This window comes from Crocuta crocuta, unplaced genomic scaffold (assembly GCF_008692635.1).
Source record: "Crocuta crocuta isolate KB4526 unplaced genomic scaffold, BGI_CrCroc_1.0 scaffold10, whole genome shotgun sequence".
NCBI lineage: Eukaryota > Metazoa > Chordata > Mammalia > Carnivora > Hyaenidae > Crocuta > Crocuta crocuta.
This window is the reverse complement of record NW_027527551.1, coordinates 4,215,003-4,233,942: the sequence shown is the minus strand read 5'-3', so window position 1 is coordinate 4,233,942 and position 18,940 is coordinate 4,215,003. Positions and strand designations below refer to the sequence as shown.

Genomic DNA, 18,940 nt, shown 5'->3' with positions numbered 1-18,940 from the left:
TTATGCTGACAGATTCTGTGTGTCAGGAATTGAGACAGCACAGCACGTGTGACTTTCTTCTGCTCTCTTATGCATAGGGCCTCAACTGGAAGGCTGAGGATTGAAATCCTCTGAAAACTTTCATGTAGGTCATTGATACTGGCCGGAGGCTGCAGGCTGGAGACCTCAGCGCACCTTCTTGCAGACCCCTCCAGGCGGTCTCTTACTGTGGACTTATTTGGGCTTCCTCCCAGCATGACGGTGAGGTTCCAAGGGTGAGTATCCTAAGACCGTGAGAGCCAGGTAGAAGCATATTATGTTTGATGTGCCTTAGACATCATGCAGGGTCAATTCTGCTGCATTCTCTTTATCCAGGCCCTTATAAAGCCTAATCCAAGTTCAGGGGCAGGGGAGATAGATTCTTCTTCTTGATGGGGAAAGGCAAACTTTGTAGGGAGCATGTGGGACCAGCAATATTCCTGTGGCCATTTTTAGAAAACACACATTGCCCTAGGTGCTTAAGACCTCCTAAACACCCTAAGGAGGTAAAATAAACTACTAAGTACAATGGGATCCCATTTATGATTTTTTAAAAGTACAAAATAAAACCATATTTTCAAATGCACGTACAGCGTTTAACAATACATCTTTTTCAAATGACATAGTTTCTTAGTTTAACCTGGGTGGTCCTCCCAGAAACCATAATCTGTTCAAGTGGTGGGGGGTGGGGGGCGGAGTGGCCAAAATAGCCCCACACAATTCCCTAAGACGGGTTTAATTTTTTCCTAGCAAAATGCCTCTCAGTATCTGTGGAATAACTGTGTCCTGAAAAAGATACGACTCCACTGTAATGAATGAGTGGCAGCAAGTCTTATTGTTCTTTCCGCACTGTAACTTGGCACTGAGCTTTCCCACCCTGAGGGGCTCACTTAATGTTGTCCCACAGTTATTTTCAGAGAGATGAGAATTATAAAGACCTCCTTAAAGTCAGTGACTGAGTCTTATTCACTCAGTATTCACATATTTAATACATAAAAGGGGACCTGTTGGGTTTTATTTTTACTATGTTATGCTATTCTCTCAGCAGTGTAGGATGTTTATAATTACAGAGTAAATTCTGGCCTCCTTCCTAGTTAACCAGCTAATAAGATCTCTGATACCTCAGCTCCAGTGACTCTTGTTTTATATCCCAGTATTAAGATCCCAATGATGATCATCTAAGCCAGAAGACTTCCTCAAGAAATCTGTCCTTCTATTTGTAAAACCTTTTAAAACTGATGCTTGTGAGTAATATGCTGATATGATGATGGCATTATTTTAGGTATAGAAATGGGATTAGTTCACTCCAGTATTTTAGGCATATTTGCCTATTAAGAAACTCCGAAAAGGCAACTATCTCCATGGGCGATGACTTCATGGGAAGGAGGAAAAAATGGTCTTGGAGCAGGGGAAGTGTAACAAGTGATAGTCTTTCAATTAGTGTTTTCATTGCTTTGTAATATCTTATGATGCAATAGTCACTTATTTACTATTGTCTTTGTTCTCTTTTGAACAATGAAAGGACACACCTTAAGGGTTTTTTTAGAAGAAAAAACTCCTCATTAAATCAATCAAAATTACCAACAGCAGTTTTGAAACAATATCCTCAAGCGACTTCCTTAAGTTAGCTTGAAAGGAGAATCGTTCCTTCCCAATTCTAACAGCTAGACCTTTTTTTCTTATTGGCCAGGTTTTGGTAAAAGTAACTGGGAACGGACATGTTAGTAATGGAGATATCCTCGAAGTTCTCTGACTCAGCATGATGTCATGTTATGTACCATAGGCACACATACTGAATAATTTAAATATTTGTATAGTTTTATTTTATCTGCCACATGGCTCTTAATCCTACTAATCCTACCTATTATACATAAAGCCTTGTATATGACTGTCCTTAGTTTTATCCTAGATGAAAGAAAGGGGATACATTGAATTTGAGGTTTATAGAATTTAATCAAAGGATGAATATTAGTATGTTGTGTTGCCACCTGCAGTCCTGGAACACTGTGAGATCCCCAGGTAAAGTGCTTTAGTTAACAACTTGATTCCTCCCTTTGAACTTGAGGAAGTGACATTCCGTTCTTTCAAATGCTCTGCCCCTTTGCGAGCAGTGTTTCTCAGTCCCAATTGTAGGCGCGGGTTTCGTTTGTATAATGGAGGCCTCAGGGGAGTAGAAGGAACCAGAGAGGACTGTGAGCAAACGGTCAGTATTTCCATTACTTTCAACCTCATACTTTCATAACCTGCCCAGGGCAGGAACACGTGGATTCTCTTATCTCCACCTGGGTAAGTGAGAGGTGCTGGGCAGAATCATATATTCGTACATACCAAAGCCATTGAAAATATTTGATCTCCAATTTAGCTATGCTCTCAGCCGTCAGTACTCTAGAGTTGTTTTTACCAGTTTTCCAGACCAGCTTCATCCAACAGCAACTATCTCTGACCACTACTTACTTCACACTCTGCTTCTCAGCAGATGCCCCTATCTCTACTTCACTCAGAGAAATGAACTCTTATAGGGATGCACTCACTCCACTCCCACCCCCCGTACCAATAAATGCATCTATATCTGCATTGACCCTTATATCCTCCCCCGTCAGTTTTAGAGGGTAGAAGATGGCCCAATTCTTCCAGACTAATACCTCCCTCTACCTGTGAGCTTGATGTCATCTCTTTCAGTCTCCTTTTTTTAAAGCTTTATATATAGATATAACTTTATTTTTTAGAGCAGTTTTAGGTTCACAACAAAATTGGGTAAAAAGTAGAATGATACACTGTTTACAATTTCTTTCTTTCAAGTCCCCTTTGGAACCTGTCCCATCATTGTTCTCTCTCCTGAATGTTCAATGGTACCTTTGCTGGCTGTTGCCTCAAAGCTTATACATGCACTCCATCTGGAGACTTCTCCTACCATCCTTTCTCTCTCTGCTTTCCATCGCAGTGAAACTGCCAATCTGTAGTAGGTAGCCACCATCTGCACTGAGATGCAAGGATGCAAGGTCCCTCGTTAGCCAATCAGTTGGCTTCCACCTCAACCCTTCCACTGACACCTCTCTGGCAAAAGTCACTCGTATGCCCCAAGGGCTAGTCCCATTAGCCTCTTGAACTCACATGTCACTTTATTTCCCCATGGCATTTGATCCTGCTATGCCCTTTTGAAACTCTTCCCTTGGCTTCTGTCATACCACACTCCTTTGCCCTCCTCCTCTGAGCACTCCTCAGTTTTTCTTGATACCGTAGTCTATAATCATCACAGCAGTAGCTAGCATTTATTTCGGGCCTACCATATATTAAGTATCTTATAAGCAATAGCCCATTTTAGTTCTCACAATAGCTCTATGAAATATGAAGCAAAATTAGTGGTTACAAGCCAGACCAGAATTGGGTCACTGGCCTATTTCTGAGTCAGTCACCGGAAACCCAGTCATTGGGCTTACTCTTATATCAATGAGGCCCATTTGAGGCTGAGAGTAAGATGAGCTTCTCCTGATATATATGACTGGGGGTCTGGGGAGGTGAAGAAATATCTATAATAAAATTGGGGTTCAAATCCTGATTCTGCCACTTACTAGCTATGTGATCTTAGGCAACGTAATGTCTCTGAGTTTCAGATTGTTCTTATTATGTATGGATAATACTATATGCCTCACAGAGTTTTGGAAGGGTTAAGTGAATTAATATATGTAAAGTGTTTAATACAAGCACATGGTGTGCCCTCAGTAGATGTTAGCCATTCTCCCATCCCACCCATCTATCCTCAACATTTCTGCCACTATCGTCCTCATAAAATGCAAACCACGGGGTGCCTGGATGGCCCAGTGGTTTAAGTGTCATTCATTCACAGTGTTACTTCAGCTCAGGTCATGATCTCACAGTTTATCAGTTTGAATCCACATCGGACTCTCTGCTGTCAGCGTGGAACCTGCTTCAAATCTTCTGTCCTCCACTTTCACTGCCCCTCACCTGCTCACTTGCTCCCTCTCTCTGTCTCTCAAAGATAAATAAACATTAAAAAAATGCAAACCAATTATGTCAGTCTTTTGCTTAAACTTCTTCAGTGACTCCTCATTGCCTAATAGGGTGCTTTGGTCACAAATAACAGAAAAACCAACTCAATCTAGCTTAAAAAAAAAATAAGGGAGTGAACTAGATCATGTAAAAGACCATAAAAGACTGTCAAGGTGAAGTACAGGGTTAATTGGTTCAGTGATAATTGAGAACGCAGGTGTCTTTCTCTCTCCTGCCTTTTATATAATCAGCTCTATCCTAAAGCTGCTTTCCTTCCTAGTTATAATATGGTTGCCATAAGTGTTTGGGACTATGTGTTTGTTGATTCATGCGCAGTGAGAGGAAGGGACAGGCTTTCAGTAACTCACAGAGTTACTTTCCCAGAAGCCTCTAGCAAACCTCTCTTGATGTCCCCTTGATCGTAATTGGTCATATGCTACTCCAGAGTGAGCCAGTGGAAAGAGACTAGGTTTACCCCCACTTAGGCACCTGGGACTAAGAGTGGGTGAGCTTCTTTAGAGGCATACATGCTGAGGGAGGAAGGTGTATACTAACAACACTGAGGTTCTGTTAGAAAGGAGAGTGGGGAATTGATGTTAGGAAGGCCGTGTTTTGTGTTCGCTGTATAGACAAGACCCTCTTGGTCATTTTATTTTGAAGCACGAATTATTTCTTGCCATTCACAATTTCAACTCAGAGCATCTGTTTAATAATTATTGCATATGTGAATGATTGAACTTTGAACCAAACTATTACCTGTAATACCCACAATGTATGTGTAAAATGATTTTCTGGTTTGTGTATGTGTGCTCTTCCTGCTACTGGTTTTTAAAATCATTACCTCTACCATTCCTAATCTTTCTGTCTCTCTGTCTGTCTCTCTCTTTCTCTTGTACCCATGCATGCACATACGCGCGCACACACACACACACACACACACCCCTACTCTCACCACTTGCAAAACTGACTTCTCCCTACTCTCTGAGTGCTTCTGATTTCTGTGACCAAACTTGCTCATGACTTTCTTACTCTTCTGTGACTTCTTTTAGAATAGAAGACCTTTTTAAAATGTTTATTTATTTTTGAGAGACAGACAGAAAAGTAGAGCACACAGGTGAGGGGCAGAGAAAGAGAGAAACAGAGAATCCCGAACAGGCTCTGTGCTGTCAGCACAGGGCTCGAATTCACAAACTGTGAGATCATGACCTAACCCAAATTCAGGAGTTGGACGCCCAACCAACTGAGCCACATCGGCACTCCTAGAAAAGAAGACTTTAAAGGGTGGGAATTATGTCTTATTTCTCTTTTTGCTAGTAGATGCATAATACATAATTCCGAATGCTTGAGTCAAAGATTGATCTTGCTCTACACTTTTTCAGACTGTAGATGTCTCTCTGTGTAAATGTCTTTAAACACGTTTTTTTATACAGGTCTTCTCATCACTAGAAGTGATTAAGAAAAGTATCTTCATGGTCCTGAGAATCTAGTAGTATCATCCAGGGTCTTTTGCTTAAGGTTCTTTTTATTAAAATAAGCACTTACAGGATTGGCTAGGGGTGCATTCTTGTCTTTCTTGCATTGGTCCCAAGTTGGAAGCAGAGACGAAAACTGGAGAAGCCGTCAGTCCTTAATTAAGTCCTTGTCACTGGGGTCAGTTGTTACATAAGTTGGTTTGGATTCCCACATTGTGACCAGAGGTAGCACTCTGGCTTCCTCCAGGTCCAGGTCAGAGCAGCCTGGCTTCCCGAGTTTTCACTATAGAGGGGGGGTTGGTGGGCAGGCTGCTCCAGCTTCTGGGTCAGAGCTTTGTTTTTACATATGTCTGCCTTTGTTGGCTACTGTAGTCAGTATCAGAAGTCAGGAATGTAGAAGAGGGCCCAAGAGAGAGTTTTGAGGTGCTGGAAATATTCTCTAATCTATTTTTTTGTCTGAATGCTGGTTATTTCAGGAATGTATACTTTTTATAGAAATTTATTGAGCCATAAGCTTATGACTTATGTATATATGTGATATTTCAATACAGAACTTACTTTTTAATAATGTCATGAAAAGCAAAGAAAAATCACTTGCAAATGCTTTTTTTATTATTAAAATGAACACCCTGAGATGATGTGTTCAATGACAACACAACAGTCTACACACACGGCTGACAATTGGTTGGCTGTAGCTCACCCCAGGTTACATGAAATGCTTCAGTGAAGATACGCTTTCATCACTAGGGACCTGAGTCTGGAAACCGATCTAGGAAAAGTAAGTGATTTTGTAGACTTTGTCTGAATATTGCATTAAAACACAAACTATGTGAAACGAAATAGTTGTTTCATTGCCTTCTTTCTCAATGGGAAAATGTGAAAACAATCAAGACATTAAAAAGCTAGGTTTAGAGAGCACAGCTCTAAGAATAGTGTTTTGTTCATTGGGAATGTGTAGGTCTCTGGTCCTAATATACCTTGCTTTGTTATTCATTTTAATATGTGTACAAAACTGTCAAATCTCAAATGCAGCCCTAGTAAAGAAATAAAAAGAATATGATAGCCAAGATATATGTTATACACTGCAATGGAAGTCCCTAAGTACTCTATAAACTCACAGCTGCTTCTCAGAGTTCTTATAGGAGAAACCTTTGAAGTTAAGGGAGTGGTTAATGGCTCCTTTGATCTTCTTAGTCTTTTTGCACTTCAGGGAGCTTTGGAGGGGGGCAGTTCTGCTTATCACTAAACCTATTGTTAAGCAAAAAGAAAAAAAAAAAAGAAGAAAGGCAACTTCCTAGATCTATTGAGATAGGTGGTGCAGGTGAGGGACTTTCCCAGACAAGCTGTAGGAACTGCTCCTTCTGGCCTGTTTCAAGAGGTAATTCTGCCCAAATTACCTCTCCCCTAATCAACTTCCAGTACCTATGTGGTTAGTTAGTTGCCTCCACCCAACCTTTTTAAAAAATGTCCATCTCAGTTGTGTTTGGCATATTAATATTGCATTAATTTACTTTCCAAAACATCTCATGAAATATTCTTTAATAAAATTGTTTTCCCTCGAGACATATGAAGAACTCTGAACATGAGGATATTTGAGAAGTCAGATTCAAGATGATTATAGTTCTTGGGGCGCCTGGGTGGCTCAGTTGGTTAAGCGACCAATTTTGACTCAGGTCATGATCTCACGGTCCTGCGTTCAGCTCTGTGCTGACAGCTCAGAGCCTGGAGCCTGCTTCAGATTCTGTCTCTGTCTCTCTGTACCCCTCTCTGCTCATGTTGTCTCTCTCAAATATGAATAAATGTTTAAAAAATGTAAAAAACATGAAGATGATTAAGTTCTGTAATGTTTTCTAGTAGTATCTGCATTAAAGGTCATTGCATCATTGAAATCTATTAAGTATAAAGTATTTGCATTATTACACCTATTCAGTAAAATTGTTAAAAATATATATATGCTGTATGAAAAATGTTCATGCCTAGACTTTAGTCTTAAAACAATTTTTGAAACAACTGCCTACCCATAAAGGAATTTGTCTTATTATAAAGATATTTTAGATAACTTTTGGTGTTTTAAACAAACTACTGCACGCTCATTCTGAAGAGAAATGCTGAAAAGTGTAGGGAAGAAAAGCGTCTTTTTTTAAATGTTTACTTTTGAGGGAGAGAGAGCAGGGGTGGGCAGAGAGAGAGAGGAGAGAGGGACAGAGGAACAGATGCGGGCTTTGTCTGACAGCAGTAAGCCAGATTTGGGGCTCGAACTCACGAACCATTAAAATCATGACCTGAGCCGAAGTCGGCTACTCAATCGACTAACCTACCCAGGTGCCCCAATAAAAATGTTTTACATGTGATGACACTCAGAAAAAAATCACAGTATATGATGCATTTTCTTCCAATCTTTTTATTATGTAAATATATAATATGTACCTTTATATGTGGGAGTGATTAGCTTATTCTGTATGTGTAGTTTGTATACTTTTATAAAAAGTATTATTTTCTTATGTCTTTAAAAATTATTACTATTTTGTGAATTATAATATATTTACTCCCCCATTGTTGGATGAAAATGCCTTTTCTTTGAGGATTAGAAACAATTGGTTAATGTATTCAGAGTACCCCTGGTTCACCCCATAAGGGTCTTGAAAATTAATTTGAAAAATCTCTTGAAGCGTATACACACATGCATATGTTTCTGTTAAGTGAGAATAGGGTTCAGGACTACAGTGCTGAATGAAGAACTCACAGCATCCCCAGGACCACCACCATCACAATGTGTATCATCTTTATATTAATACACACTTTCATCGGGTAGAGTGAATCTTCAGAGCAAGTTTTGGAGAGGTTCAATATAATCAAGCTATCTCACTTATTCATCTGTTTATTCAGCAAACATCTATTGCTCCACTCTTAGGCATTGTAGGTATCAAGGTGAAGGGCAGACTTAGCCCTTGCCCTCACAGACCCTGTAGTCCCTATGAGGACAGTCAAACCAGAGAATGTAGTAACATACAGAAAGGGCTTTGACAGGGAAAGCAATGATATGGTCAGTGCACATTGCAGGGGCAGCTGTATTTTCCCAATGAAGGCAACATTTAACCAGAGACTTGAAAAGCAAGCAGGAGTTAACTAAACAAAAGAGACTGGATGGGCAAAGCCTGGGGAAGATCAGAATGCCTGGAAGGTGGAGTGACAAGTAGAAAAGGAAGCTGAAGATTTAAGCTGAAGCCAGATCTTAAAGGGCCATGTCAGCCACCATAAATTTAGATTTTATCTCGAGAGGTACGGGGAATCTGTTGAAGGTTTGCTCTTTGAAAGGATCACTCTCTCTGTGGTCTTGAAGATGGATGGGAATGGGAGTTGAGGGAGGCAAGGATTATTGCCAGATTACAGGTGGGAAGACCAGCCCTTTAGCTACCGTTGGCCGAGGGGTCCTATGTGATGGCTGGAAGTGGAATTCTGTAGCCATTCTTCTTTTCATTCACCCATTCATCACATTTAGCTTTTGACCCTTGCAAACCAACCTAGCACATATTAAGCACTAAATAAATGGTTGTTGCTTTTTTACTCCTTTATATGTTTGGAAAAGGAATCCATCACCTAACTCTACTTTTCTCTTCTTCCAAAGAATGAAGTATTGGGAGAGAAAGTATCCATCCTAAGGGACTTACCTGCTTTCTTCCTAATTGAGGGGCTTCTCCACTTTCCTACAATGGCTCAACTATCCTGAGCCAGTTGCTGAAGTCTTCATTTCCCTTATAAAAGCTTTCTGAGCTTGTACAGAAAGCCCATAAAATTCCTGATCTGTATAAAGCAGACAGTACCTCAATATCATGCAGGCTTTCCCCATTGTAACAGTAATACAGGTTCAACAAAAACCCATGGAAAACATAGACAAATGGAAAGAAAAAAAAAGCCACCATAATGCCACCCTCAAATGACAACCAATATTACTATTTTAAGACATTTCATTTTGGTCTTTGTCTATAGTTTGGGGAGAATTGCTTTTAGATCATTGTGATACATGTACACACATGTATATTTATATTCTGAATTTTTAAAACAACATAGAAAAAGTTCATGTTACTTTAAATATTATATTAACATTTTAATTCTTACAAAAGTCTCACTATATGTCCTGATCGATTTCAACACACAGCCATCTTTAGGTTGTTACCAATGTTTGCACTATAAATAATGCTATAATGAGTAGTTTGAGCATACAACTTTGGGGATACTTGGGATTGCGCTTTTGAGATCAATTCTTAGAAGCAAACCTAATAATCCTTTTTTAAGGCTTTTGGCATATACTGCCAACTGGATTTACAAAAAGGAGTGTATCCAATTTACATTTCAACATATGAGAGTACTTCTTTTATTATTATTATTATTTTTTTTTCCAGAGAAAGATAGAGCATGAGCTAGGAGAGGTACAGAGGGAGAGAGAGAGAATCTTAAGCAGGCTCCACTTTCAGTGTGGAGCCTGATGCAGGGAGGGCTTGATCCCACAACCCTGGGATCATGACCTGAGCTGAAATCAAGAGTCAGACATTCAACTGACTGAGCCACCTGGGCACCCCAAGAATACTTGTTCTAATTAGACAATATTGAAAAGAAAATCTTGCTAATTTAATAAGAAAGTAAAATTTTTTCAAAATAATTTAAAATGTTAGCAGTGTTTTTATATTAATAACTATATTAATAATAATAATATTAACAATAATAACTAAGTAAGCTAAAGGGAGAAACTGACTGCAAGGATATTAAGCCAGACCTATCCTAACAGACGAATTGGCTGCATCTTCCATAACTTGCTAAAATGAGGAGTAAGTGTCAGAGTTTTAGTATTCCTTGACATACTCTAAATTTTTCGTCATGTATTTACTTCTGCTTGACTCTGCTTCTTCTTAACTTTTGTCCACAGTATTTTATAAATTAACTCAGAGATTTAAAGGAAGAGATGTACCATAAACCATAGCACTAACATTAACTACTGATCATGATTTTTTTTAATTTAAATGTTATTTAGTTAACAGACAGTGCAAAATTGGTTTCAGGAGTAGAATTCAGTGATTCATCGCTTACATACAACACCCTTATTGTGTGTGCCCTCCTTAATACCCATCACCCATCTAACCCATCACCCACCCCTTACCCTCCATCAACTCTCAGTTTGTTTTCTATCAATAAGAGTCTCCTTTGGTTTGTTTCCCCCTCTCCTCTTGCCCTCCTCCTTCCCATATGTTCATCTGTTTTGTTTCTTAAACATATGAGTGAATGCTCATATTCCACATATGGGTGAAATCATATGGTATTGTCTTTCTCTGGTTGACTTGTTTCACTTAGCATAATACATTCTAGTTCTATCCATGTCGTTGCAAATAGCAAGATTTCATTCTTTTTGATGGCTGAGTAATATTCCACTATGTTTGTATACCATATCTTCTTTAGCCATTCATCAGCCAATGGACATTTGGGCTCTCCATAGTTGGGCTGTTGTTGATAATGTGCTATCAACATAGGGGTGCATGTAGTCCTTCAAATCTTTATTTTTGTATTCTTTGGGTAAATACCCTAATAGTGCAATTGCTGAATTGTAGAGTAGCTCTATTTTCATTTTTTTGAGGAAACTCCATAGTGTTTTCCAGAGTGGCTGCACCAATTTACATTCCCACCAGCAGCGCAAGAGGGTTTTCCTTTCTCTCCATTCTTGCCAACACCTGTTGTTTCTTGTGTTGTTCATTTTAGCCACTCTGACAGGTATGAGACAGTATCTGTCATGGTTTTGATTTGTATCTCCCTGATGATGAGTGATATTGAACGTCTTTTCATGTGTCTGCTAGCCATCTGAATGTCCCCTTTGGAAAAGTGTCTATTCATGTCTTCTGTCCATTTCTTAACTGGGCTGTTTCCTTTTTGGGTATTCAATTTGAGTATGGTTTTAAATATAAGGCTTTGAAGTTCATTTAGTGAGTTAATTTTATTTTTGTTTTATTAACCTAGTTTTTAATGTTTCAAGTTTTTATTTAAATTCTAGTTAGTTAACATAATATTAGTTTCAGGAGTAGACTTTAGTGATTCATCATGTATATTAAACACCCAGTGCTCACCCCAAGTGCCTTCCTTAATACTTATCACCCACTTAGCTCATCCCCCCACCAACCTTCCCTCCAGCCATCCTCAGATTGTTCTCTATGTTTATCTTTCCCCTATGTTTATCTGTTTTGTTTCTTAAATTCCACATGAGTGAAATCATATGGTATTTGTCTTTCTGTGACTGACTTATTTTGCTTTGCATAATACTCTCTAGATCCATCCATGTCGTTGAGTAAGTTAATTTTAGATGAAAAAGTTAAAAGCTGAATATTAAACTGACAAAAATAATAATGACTTAACTAGAGAAAACACAAGAGGGCAATATTGCACAACAATAAAATATGTTTGTATAAGATAAAAAGTAAGGCTTTAATCAACTGTAATTTTTTCAGTAGATGTTTAAAGTCTTGTCAATATGTGCTATCTTTTTATTCACAGTGATAGAAGAGTGACTTTGCAAGAAAATTTAGTGTCAACATCCATACAATGAATTTTGATGTATTTGAGTTGTATTTTTTAATCCTCAAAAGAAGTGAATCTGCTTTCCACTGACTACTACATATTGCCTGATTTCAGTTTATAGAAAAGCAAGCAAGTAGATCCACTATAGAAGAGACACCAAAAAATAAAATATGTTTTCCTCTGGGAATATATATGTATATATTCATTTCATTTTTTTCTGACTAGGAATATGTGATCCATTAAATCTCCATGAAAGAGATTTTTCTTTTAAAATAATATTTTTAATGAAAAAATTAATGAAATGCTAAAGGAAGAGCATATTCTAATGATTAGATAAGCAAACATGTATGGTTTTTTACATTCTTTAATTTCCTGACACTTAAATAGGACTATAATTTTGATTAACTGACTAGGCCCTAAATAAGAGCATGAGAATATGGGAGGTTTAAGGCAATTGCATGCACCTTTGTATTTGCAAGTTCTCACAGATCTTGATTTCATCTACAAAACAAGCACAGGATAGTATCTGTGTGGTCATACTTCCCATAGTCTTAAACTAATTTGGAGTTTAGAGTGCCAAACAGGATAGAGAGAGAGAGAGAGAGAGAGAGAAGTGTTTTTCTGAGCATACTGGTGGGAACAAGTCCTGAGAATTCTGTGATCAGGTAACTGGTACTTAGAAAAGCAACATAACATAGTAGTTAATCGCATGGAGTTTGAATCCTCAGTTTCTGCCACACACTAGCTGTGTGACTTTAACCTCTCTGTGCCTTATTTTCCTTATATGCATAGTGCAGTTATAGTCATTCACATCTCATGAGGTTTATTTTGTATATTAAAGGCATATATAAATACTTGGAGCAGTGTCTAGTGCAAACTAAGCTTTATTCGTAACTTCTATTATGCAAGGGAGTCTAGGAAAACCTTTAATGGAAATAAGAACCCAAATATCAAAAAATGAAAATACAGGCAGGAACCTTATTTGACATACTGAACCAACAAGAAAAAAAACTTTAGATTATAACCAATTTCTCTTTGTTTTTGAGTTTAATTATTTATTTTGAGAGAGAGTACAAGCTGGCGAGGGGCAGAGAGAGAGGGTGAGAGAGAGAGAGAGCCTGACATGAGGCTCGAACTCATGAACCGTGAGATCATGACCTGAGCTGAAGTCAAGAGTCAGATGCTTAACCGACTGAGCCACCCAGGCACCCCAGTTAGAACCATTTTTCAAGGTCAGCTTGACTAAGGTTTTTCTACAGTTTCTAGGGAAAAGGACTCAGAAATTAATAATAGTGACTTACTAAATGCTGTAAGAGTGTTGTTCACATTAACCATGTAGAAAACCATATCTGCTTCTTCCGCTATAAGGAATGGTTAGTTATTCTAAAGTCCTTTGTTTAATGCTCATAAAACTCTCTATTAAAGAGACCCTTTGGGCCCAGTGCTGTTACTCACAGGATCCAAAATAATGAGTATGCTTCAATTGCTGGAGTTAGGGTACAGGGTTTCTGAGAAGGCAAATGGGTTAAGCAACACCTTCTAGAAGGAAAATAAGCAGCAGCTTATTTCTGCCATATACAACATGATTTGTGGTGCAACATAGTTCAGTCAGGCCACTTTCATATTCAGAAACTAGTTTCTCTTCAGGCAACCCTGAAATTGGAAACCCAGGATATATGAGTTCTGTTCTTGCCACTGACATTGCTGTTCTGAGCACAGGTAAAGGATTCTCTGTGATACTATTTGGTCTTTGAGTGAATTCCTCACGTCCTTTATCATGGTTTCTAAGTTGTTTGAAATATCAAGTAGATAGTTAAATGAATCATTTAAAAAATTATTAACAATACTGAACTTTTGCTTTGTAGTATTCCGTCTATATTTTAGTTTTCACTTTGGATAGAGTGGTTAAACTCTGGCAGTATCTTGCTAGGAAGAAATAATCACAGTAATTTAAGTGCTTGTGCACATTTCTACAGAGATCATTTTGAAATATCAATGAAACTTTCTGTCATATCCCCGTGGTGCTTGAGCAATTCTGAGTGCTATTGTGGTTTGAGAGGGTGCCCAGTGGGCTGGGAAGATTTCTCCAGGGAAAGCTGCCTGACTGGCTTTATTATAAGGTAAGTTTATCTTGGTGAATTACCTAAAGTTATAGCTTTAACTTTCCAAGTTCTGGCATTTAATTTCCAGGTTCTGAGCTGAGCAGATTAGACCAACCAAGATTGTAGGAGACTGATTATAAATGCAGCGAGCACTGTGCAAAAGATAAACACAATCCCCATCCTCATTGAGCTTAAGGGAGAGAAAGAGTAAACAAATAATTGCACAACTAATTATGAAATTAAAAACTCTAAGTAAAAAGTCCTTGGAGCTATAGAACACGTGATAGGGAATGACTATCAAGTAGATTATGAGAAAAGACTTCTTTTTTATGGTTTCCAAGTTGACATTTTTGTTTATTTAGTTAAATATGCTATCATACTGTAATAAATTGCTATGTCTATCTCCACAATAAATGTATCTATTCCACAGACTTATAATTTACAGTTTGCTTATCAGGGTTCTCCAACTTCAAATTGCATCTTCACTTTTTGCTTTTTCTTACACCTTTATATAAGCCATTTCTAATTATTGATACACTCTGTCTTCAAGTAGGCTAATATCACAAATCAAGTTATATGAAAGGAAGAAATTCTTTTATCTTCAGAGGCTTGTTTTTCACTATTTGTTAATGTTATTCATCAAAATCTGGGGTTCTTGGGTGGCTCAGTCTGACTCTTGGTTTTGGCTCAGGTCATGATCCTAGGGTTGTGGGATCAAGCCCCGCGTCCAGCTCCACACTTAGTGTGGAGCCTGGTTGGGATTCTGTCTCCTTCTGCTGCTCTCCCTGCTCATTTTCTCTCTAATCATCATCATCATCATCATCATCATCATCATCATCATCATCATCATCATCTGAATTTGTGGGTTCCTTAGTGCCCCACTACACTCATGGCAAAAACAAAAACCATTCAGAAGTTAATGTATGCTCTGATCAAAGTCCTGTGCCTTCAGAATGAAGTAGCAGGAAACAGCCACCTAGCCAAGTGCTACAAAAATGTATAGCAGTGTTATTCACAATAGCCAAAAGGTAGAAACAAGCCTAATGTCCACTAACAGGCAAATGGATAAATGAAGTAGGATGTGTGTGTACATACAATGAAATATTCAGCATTGAAAAAGAATAAGGTTCTAATAGATGTTACAAAATGAATGAAACTGTTACAAAATGAATGAAACTTTAAAAAAATCATGCTACGTGAAATAATCCAGACGCAAAAGGATGAATATTATTTAATTCCACCTATACATGAGATACTTAAAACAGTCAAATTCATAGAGATAGAAAGTAGATTAGAAGTCCCTGGACTGATGGGAAGAGGGATGGAGAATTCTTATTTAACAAGTATAGTTTCTGTTTTGGATGACGAAAATGTTCTGGAAAAGGATAATGCTGATAGTTGTACAACATTATGACATAGTTATGCCATCTGAATTGTACACTTTAATTTTTTTTAATTTTTTAATGTTTTATTTATTTCTGAGCGAATGAGAGAGAGAGAGAGGGAGACAGAGAGACAGAGACAGTGTGAGCAGGGAAGGGTCAGAGAGAGAGGGAGACACAAAATCCAATACAGGCTCCAGGCTCTGAGCTAACCGTCAGCACAGAGCCCAACACGGGGCTTGAACCCATGAACCGTGAGATCATGACCTGAGCCGAAGTTGGATGCTTAACCAACTGAGCCACCCAGGCACCCCCACTTTAATTTTTTTATGTTTATCATTTATTTCTGAGAAAGAGAGACACAGTGTGAGCAAAGGAGGGGCAGAGAGAGAGAGGGAGACGCAGAATCTGAAGCAGGCTCCAGGCTCCGAGCTTTCAGCACGGAGCCCAATGTAGGGCTCAAACCCATGAAGTGAGATCATGACCTGAGCTGAAGCCAGATACTTAACAGACCAAGCCACCCAGACACCACCTGAATTGTACACTTTATGGCAAATTTTATGTAACGTAAATCTTACCATAATAAAAAGATATCAAAACAAAAGACTATATGAAAAGTTGGCGGACTGAGGGGGATAGTCACCCGTCCAGATGGTGTCACTATGGGAAGCCTGGTACCTTGTATGTCAGTATTGTTTGTTATAAAGTTAAAGCATTTTTTAAAATTTCTTTCTTATGTTTTTCTTTCTACACTGGATATTTTCAACATTTTTAGCTACCTTGTAGTTGTTTTATTGTGCCATTTAAAGTATTTTTGCATTTAGGAAGGAATACTGTATTATTATCCTTATCATCATTATTATAAATTCTCAGATTGCTTTCATGGTTCCAGTGTCCTATTTATACTGAGGGTTTAGTGTGCCTGGTATCAGCCTGTAAAAGCAGGGACTATAAGAAGAGTTTGGTAGGGAGGACACTGCCATAACATTTTGTGTGATTCTACTGCGCTTTTGTTCTTAGCATGTCAGTACTGTCAGATGGAATTGCAATTTTTTTTACCTAGTTTTGTGCCTTTTAGAGATGACATAGGCTCCTGTTGACCTCAAGAGGATGCCTAGATTAGGACAAGGTCTACAAAGAAAGTGCAAGACTAAAGATGGTCCGTCCAGTATGAGAAAACTCTTTTTACAGAATTAATGAAATTACATGCAAACTCTTTTACTTCTAACACCTGCTTGGTCCTGTAGAAATACTTTAATCACCACAAAGCATACTTAAATGTTGGCAGCAGGACAGACTTGCTTTGATTTATAAGAAAAAAAAACCCACCCAAATTCATTAGGTTCGGAATTAGCTAAACCTCTTAAAAAACATGCTTTATGATTTAAAAGGAGCATAAGGAAATACACCATTATTATTAAAATCATGGAAATTATTTAGAGATAGCTTTTATTATATAAAATGATCAAATAATATATTTTCATTTAAAAAGCCAACAAGAATGGCAGATAAAGAATAAATATGAGAGTTTCCCACCTCACCCCATCGCAGACAATACCTGTCTTCTGAAATAACCAATGTTAACAGGTCTGTCCTTTGTCTATCCAGTACATACAAATAAAATAAATAAGATAACAATAAATAAAGTAATATATATTATGACTATAGTAAGAACAAAACATTGTTCTGTAACTTGGTTTTTCATATATTTGTTAAAATAGTAAGGAAAGAAAAAATAGATTATTATTTAGATTTGATTTGTAAATATTGCCACATTTCTTTTTTTTTGTTTGTTTGTTTCTCATTTCTTTGGGGGTTTTTTTGTTGTTGTTGTTTCTCATTTCTTTTGTTTTGTCCACTGGGGAGCCCAGTGCAGGGCTTGAACTCACAACTCTGAGATCAAGACCTGAGCTGAGATCAAGAGTCTGAAGCTTAACTGAACCACCCAGGTGCCCCACCTCTTGTTTCTTTATCTGTGAAATAAGTATAAACGATAGAAAAAATTCAAAGTGGAAAAAAAATCGCTGATGTCTGTTTCCCCTGTTTTATTGCAAGCTTCTTCCGGCCAGGAACTGTGTCCACCTGATTTTTGTAGCCTCAGAGCCTAACACAGTGCTTGGCACAAAATAAATAACAAGGTAAACACTTGTTAAGTATTGCTGACTCAACTGGGGGAGTATTTTTTACCTCGTATGGGTAGATTGTGGCCCTACAGTGTGTGCTCCAGGGTGCAATACCTTGCTAATACAGTCATGTGCTCCTATAGTATGTGACCCTGGCCTGTTTAAGATACCACTTCACATCACAAGGTGAAGGCCACAGGCTATGACCTGTCTTGAGAATTCAGGAATCCAAAGATATGAATCATGCACTGATGGCTTTCTTCTCCCAGAGCCCCCAAATTCAGCGGTAGAGGTGACATTCCTCTCTGTCAGATTTCTAAAACACACACCAGGAGCTTCAGGGAATCTCAGAATCCTAGATGGTTTCCATAAACAGGAGTTTGGAAGGGCCTCTTAGATTTATGTATAGCAACGTTAATCTGCTAAATATTTGAATAGTCTTAATCTGCAAAATATCAAGTAGAAGAGAAGAGCAGTTGTGTTCCCAGGACAGCATGCCACAGCAGCAGTGAAATTGCCACACTGTATAAATGTGGACTAAATACAAAGAATAAATAGAAATTTAGGTGCACTTAATTAGTTCATACTTTTGCCCCAAACATCATTTATCCCTTTAATGTCAGTGTTTAAAAATTAATATCACAATAAATATTAATAACATTAATATTTAAATTCACAATAATATAATATTTTAACAAATTCCCAACCTTGGATCCATTGCTATTGTGTGGCTTTGGTCAAGAAATTACTTGATTCCTTATGAGTGGTTTAGATTAGTCAAAAATAATCAGTTTCAGCTTGCATGATTTTAACCTTTAATCTTTTGGTTGTGGTTTTGTGTTACACTTTGTTGAGGTGGACCTTAAGACTATGTTTCAACTCTACCAGAAAGCGCCATGATCATTGAGTCAGCACTATCTGTCATGGTCAGCAAAGGAGGAGGGCAGTGCATGTATGGTGGTTTGTGCAAGTGCTGTTTTTCTGTTTATTCTGTTTTAAGTTAATTTTAAGGTTTCTTCAATTCTAAAAGTCTAATTCTGTTTATAAACATGGAAATATGTTATAATATATTGTCAGTGAAAAATTTTTATTGTGTATAAGTAAGTCCTTTCTGTGTATACATATTTTAGCATAAATTCTGGAAAGATTCTCATCAGATTATTACTTGGTAATCTCTTGGTGATAGAAATAAGGATATTTATGTATTTTTGTCTTTATTTTCTAATTCTTCACTGATCATGTTTTGCTTTGGTAATCAAATTGGGAAACTTTTTAAAATG

The 18,940-nt window shown here is 37.9% G+C and overlaps 1 protein-coding gene across 1 annotated transcript in view; it reads left to right on the top strand.

Annotated features, from left to right (window-relative positions):
- The window catches only part of LOC144235141 (uncharacterized), a 41,933-nt gene that overhangs the window by 1,194 nt on the left and 21,799 nt on the right, over nt 1-18,940 (top strand). The window contains exon 2 of the mRNA XM_077768549.1: nt 78-254. The gene's annotated coding sequence lies outside the window, so the exon portion shown is untranslated. The remainder of the gene's footprint in view (nt 1-77; nt 255-18,940) is intronic.